The following is a 6,479-nucleotide window of genomic DNA, read 5'->3' on the forward strand; positions in this document are numbered from 1 at the left end:
GTTATGGTCATCTGTCGACGTTGAATCAACGGTGAATAACCTTTCGGATTTGCAAAAAATTTCAACGTTGATATTATGACGTTGATTCACCGTTGAAATAGCGACTTAGTTTCACCGTCTTACTTACCTTTCAGCAACGTTAAATACACAACTGTACGTTCAATTACAACCAGTTTGCATTTAGATCAACCCTGTATATACTTATTATTTAAAAAACAAATAGCTAGCAGCAATGGGTTTACTGTCAACTTCAATAAACTAACACATGATCAATATTATAAAACAAGTTTTATTTTGGAAACATACACTGTATAAATCAAAATAAAAACCTGTCGAAAACATTTTCCAAAAACAATACAAACACATTAATTCTGCTCACATGTTATTGTAGCCCAGTTTGTGATGAATACAAAGTAATCAGACTTTAGACATTATACACTACCACTCAGAAGTTTCTCACAGTAAAATTAAAACAAATGTTTTTTAAAGTCTCTTCTGCTCACCAATCCAAAGTACAGAAAAATTAAATAATATATTTGTACTATTTAAAATGTTTTTCATTTGAAGATATTTGAAAATGTAATTTAATCCTGTGATGTCAAAGCAGAATTTGTATCATTACTCATGATCAAGTCACATTAACCTTCAGAAATCATTCTAATATTCTGATTTGCTGCTCAGAAAAATATGTTGGAAACAGCTCAGTAGAATTCTTTCAGTTTGCTTTGATGAACTGAAAATAAAACAATTTATCTGATATAGAAATCTATTGTAATATTATAAATGTCTTTATTATCACTTTTGATCAATGTAAAGCATCCTTGCTAAATAAAAGTTTTGAAGTATAGTATATAATTTTACAAATGATTTTTATTTCAAGTAAATGCTAATCTTTGGATCTTCCTATTCATCAAAGAATCCTGAAGGAAAAAAAATCTACTGTTTAAATATTGATAATAATAAATGTTTCCTGAACAGCATATTAGGATGATTTCTAAAAGTTCATGTGACACTGATGACTGGAGTAACAGTAATAAATTACATTTTAAAATATTTTAAATATTATTAAATATTATTTTAAATAACACAAATATTATAAAGCAGAAGGAAATTATTTAATAATAATAAAAAAAAACTTACTGTTCAAAAACTTTTGACTCGTAGTGTATTTTTTTCACAAAAAACACACAGATGTCAGGGTTTAAACTTCTCCAAATTCCTAGACCCCAGAAGGTTAAAGACTCAAAAGTTTTTGAGCAATAACATGCATATTTTGCGCTGCACAAGAGAAACCTTTTTTGACTAAAACCACTTGATCTCTTATTTGGTGGTTAACTATGGTTCTGTGAAAACAGGTTTACAAATGTGTCTCATTATAAGAGATGTGTACATTTGTGCAATGCAAATGGGTAAAAGACTTTGAGAATGGAACCTGCAATAAGAAACCATGTCGTGGTGAAGGGATCAAAAAGCAATCGCCATAAAATTCTTTATGCAGGAAATATCTTAAATGAAATGTATTTATTATTTTAAGCCAAAATGTTTCTTCAAATTCTGATAAAAACAACAGCCTTGTGCATATATCATGGTTGTGCTTCAGGTGATCTTTGAAAGAGTCCCAGCTCTAGGTCCTTTCTGATGCTGTCCCCTCCTCTCTCCTCGACTTGTGTGCTTTCTGTGCTGTCCTGCATGAACAAAAACACCAAACATAACATTTCATAAAATACCAGTGTTGATACTGTTAAATATCTTTAACTGAAAACACTCAATTCAAAACAAATCTTGTACAATATTTTTACTTTACAGTCCAATAACAGTGGAGTTGGAAACAAAGTGCACAACACTTCATTAAACACATTTTGACGTATTCAGATTAAAGTTTAAAACAACATGGTTTTAATCACAATTCTAACAAAACAGTATACTTAGTGAAACAAGTAAAATTATATTGAGTACATTTGTATTACATTAAATAAACTTATGACAAAAGATCAATGAATCTCTACCAGAACTGACAGTGCAAAGATGAACAATTCCTTACCAAACTGCCAATAAGCTGGATCCTTAATTACTCTACAAGGAGAAAGAATAAATGGTTTACTGAAATTTTCTTAAAAAGCTGTTTTTCGTTTTAAACCATTCCTTTAAACAATCTTAATTAATTTTAATTAAAGATATTTGCCATTATATGATATTCAGAAAAGAAAGATAAAGTATGTCATCTTTAGGACTGTTATTATAGGATTAAAATGCAGTACACATCTGCAGTAATGCATGGCATTTATATCGAAAAATGTGAATCTCTAAAAGACATTAACAAATACTAGCAACACACAACAACACCAGATATATAACGTTATATGACCAGATGAGCTAATATTGCTAGCGCGCTAAATGCGATTAGCTTCTAACTTTTGCTGTCTGTGATAATAAAGCAGCACAAACACACACTCAAGTATTTAACTTCTGCAGTTTACATGTCCTTTACCAATTTGTAAACTCTTGTACTATTTTTTAAAAGGTAATAATAAATACTTATTGTCTTACCTGATTTAGCCAGTGCTGTATGTTTTCAGAGACTCTCAGCTCACGTCTATTTCCTTTGTGTTCCGGTTTTTGTTCTCCGTTGGGATTTTACAATTCAAATACGCTCAAAATAAAAATATAACAGGAAAATATAAAATAATTCGTGACCAACTGAATAATTTCGGTGAGCAGCAACTCTCATACAGTCTATGCAGCTCACAGCCTCACCAGAAAATGTGGTAACGGTCGAATTTTTTTAAATTCCAAAGGCGCGCAGTTTCACCTGTCAGTTTCCTGAATGACAGCCAGATGAACCAATCATGATCAAAGCAGTAAGGTAAAACAACCAATAGGAATTGTTTCAGCATGTGGTAGCGAAATGTATTTAGTTTTATTGTTGGTAATGATTATATATTTAACATATACACTTATATTTTATAATAAGTTTCATGAAATAATAATGTCCATAATCATTTAAAAGGCAAACATTTATTTGTATGCTGAAGACATGATCTTATGTTGATTTATAAGTTAACCTTGTTAATTATTATTATTATTAATATTATAATTTAAACACTTGCTTTTGAGGGCACATATAACTGTTTAGCATTCAAAGTTTTATTTAAGTTGTTTTACCGTTGAAACAACAACCGACCTAATTTCAAACAAATTTCAACGTTGAATTTCGGTCATGTGTTGACTGATCTTCAACCATTTAGCATTCAACGTCACATCAACGTTGTTTCACTGTTGAAACAACAACTGACCTTTTTTCAACCAAATTTCAACGTTGAAGGTCGGTCATGTGCCGGCTGGGATGTCATATTAGAGTTATGATTTTAGTGAAGTTACAAGTTTTGAAACCAAAATACCTGCAATATCCAGTTAGACCTGTAGTAAACTCAGAAATGAAGATCAGGAGACTCTTGATAGAGCTGGTACTGTGTCGCTGCAGTCATCCAGACTGACTAAAACACTCAATCACTGGAGTTTTAGACAGATTTCAGGATCGTCATTAGAAGATAAAATATGCAAAGGATGTAAGCAGTTACAGGAATTTGCCCAGATTTTCAGCGACTCTAATCCAATCAGCAGAACTATAGACTCATTATCACAGAGATCAGGGAAAGTCTCACCTTCAGCCTCTGCATTCATATGTAGTGAACAACGGTCGAAATGGCATTCCAAGGGTCAGTTTATGGCAGGCCCCCTTCCCTATCTGCCAGGGTGGAGGGAGATGTGCCACACTGTGATTGGATCTTGGTTGAGGAGCATAAACAAATGTTCAGAAACATCAGATAAGATGCCAAGACAACTACCAGACACCTCTAACAGAACAGGAAGAGAGACCTTCTGCAACCACGACCACCTAAGAGAGGACTTCTCATTGGACTACGGATTGACCCTCTCCAATCCTAAGGTTTGGGAATGACTGCCATAAAAATTCCTTCAGGATGCAACAGCAGTGGCCGAAACAAAGAAGGCCACAAAGATCCATCCAAATCCATTCATACATATGTTTTGGGACCTTAAATTGATGTAAACTGCAACAGATTCACTTCACCCTTTGATAAAGTACAGTGTATGTTGATGGCCATTGACTGTTAACCTAACAGTTCACAGAAGCAGGCGTATTAACATATTATGATATGAATAAGTGATTGTTCAACAGTTTTCTATCATGTTTGGACTCTTTTTGCTCCTCATAATGTGGGTAACAATTTGAAAGAGGTTTGGTAAAGAAATGTTGCATTGGGTAAATTGTAAAAGACACTGTCTAACTTTGTACTCTACTATATGCAAATGAGTTCCACACTAGGGCGGGTAACACCATGGCCACCTCAGACACAAGTGGCCAATCACATTCCTGGAATGGAGAGGCGCTAGATTCCAATCTCCTCCTCATCAAAAAGAGATAAAGGTAGCCTCCGAAAAGACACTCCTTGTACTGCGTCTAAGTCCCGTAAGGGAAGAGACATTAACAGCTACACCGTTCTGAGTCTGAACCCCGCAAGGTTAAGACATTAGCAGATACAAGGTCCTGAGTTTCTGGCCTGACGAGGAAAGAGACTTCAAGACAGCTAAGGATCCACTCAGCTCTTGAGTAAACCTTCTATACTGAATTCGGCTGCCCTTCAGTTGCAAAGGACCCAGCAGTGACGGACCCCGTCTGACTCCTGCCACTCCGAAAGCAGCGCAGCCCAGTCCGCAAAGGACCTCCACACTGGCAGACACTGCCTTGAACACACGGATCCTCAACGACGCAGCCCTGCTGCAAAGGACCCTGTGAGAATCCATCTGACCCAGCTGCCCGGTCCACGCCCTAAGGACCCTCTTTGGCACAACAGAAGTCAAGCATCCTCCAGGTCAGCGCCTCGACGGCTACCGGAACGCAACTCTGTGCCCTCCCCACTATATGCAAACCGCATCACCAGTGGAAGACGTCTCTGCCGCCGGACTGATCACCCGACCAAGTGGAACGTAACTATAAACTTACCAAACCTCTCTCCTAAAGACCTTGGCTTAGTTTATACCTGCAGCCTATGTTTTCTAACCTGTTTAGATAACATTTACTTGTGGTCAGCATTACAAATGATAGCTATATTGTTTGTTCAAAGATAAATACGCAGTTATTTATCATTAAACCTACCAGAGCCATTAAGTGGGTTTCCCATAGACAACATTACCATAGAAATCTCTTATATTGCTACTTTCAGCTCAACAGCATTGCATTCTGCCATTCTGCGTTCATTCCATTTTGTTAGTTTCTACACTTTATTTGGTATCTTCTTTCACATTTAGTTGCCTATTATCTATTAGCAGTGTGTATTCATTTATTGGTTTATCACTAGTGTTGTATTTACTCTTGCATATCTATTGTTAATAAATTTCATTAATTTTATTACAATTGTGTTTTCATTGTGTTGATGATTCAAGGCTCTACTAGCTAGCTAAACCACCAAACTTTCAGATAAATCAGTTGACCAACTCCTTCCAGGGTGCAAGTCTCAATTTATTGACCTATTGCCAAATTAACAGTCTTTGACTGATACACTGAACCCAGCGAGGTGGGAATTGGTCATCTGATAGACTCACAAATGCACCTTGAGTGACGTGTGACCCAAAATCACAGCATCATTGGTGACGTGAGCCCCGTTTACTACATAAATTGGCGTCCCTGGGTGGGCTAGCTAAGATTGAAACGAGCCAGTTGATTTATCAACACAAAAGAATTGACTTAAAAGATTTCAAGAGTAATTACTTTAACAGGAAACTAGGTTCCTCAGTTTGGTCAGTTACTATTTGTAAAAGCAGGTGGTTCCTCCCAAGCCTGATTCATAGTTTCCTTACTCAGCTTTGTGGTACTATTTGTGAATAGGATTTGTTGCAGTTGAATTGTTTGCAAGTAATAAGAGTTGTGGTTAAGTTTTGGACCATTTTACAGTGGCATAGATCTGGTAAAAGTTTCCTCACTCAGGAAACTCTACTGTTAGAAGAAGTTGTAATTTTAGATTATAGCTAATTGATTCTAAATTATAACCAAGGGTTGCTATACCTTGTAAGTCTATCAAGTGAGTCCTGGTGAAACTTAGATGAGTGTCAGATAAGGGTAATTACCTCTGACAACTCGTAGCCAAGTGCTAAAGCTTTATCACTAGTCAGTGTGTCACTTGCATTGTCTCAGTGATTCCAACTAATAACACTTTTGTGGCAAGCGTTAGAACAGATTAGTCGCTAAGTGTAGTAGAATATCTGTTTTTAAAATGGCTGAATTAACCCTGCCTGAAAAGCTGGTCGTAGACCTGACCAGTGCTGTGAATCCAGGGTACATAGAAACGCTTAAGGGCTTAACCTATGAAGAAATCAGTCTCAAGACAGCACAGCTAACAGCTGAAGCTGCGGGCCAGGCCTTAAAGGGCCCCACGCTAGCCAAACTCCTCTCGAGTCTAGCA

Source organism: Garra rufa, unplaced genomic scaffold (assembly GCF_049309525.1).
Source record: "Garra rufa unplaced genomic scaffold, GarRuf1.0 hap1_unplaced_002, whole genome shotgun sequence".
NCBI classification, from domain to species: Eukaryota; Metazoa; Chordata; class Actinopteri; order Cypriniformes; family Cyprinidae; genus Garra; species Garra rufa.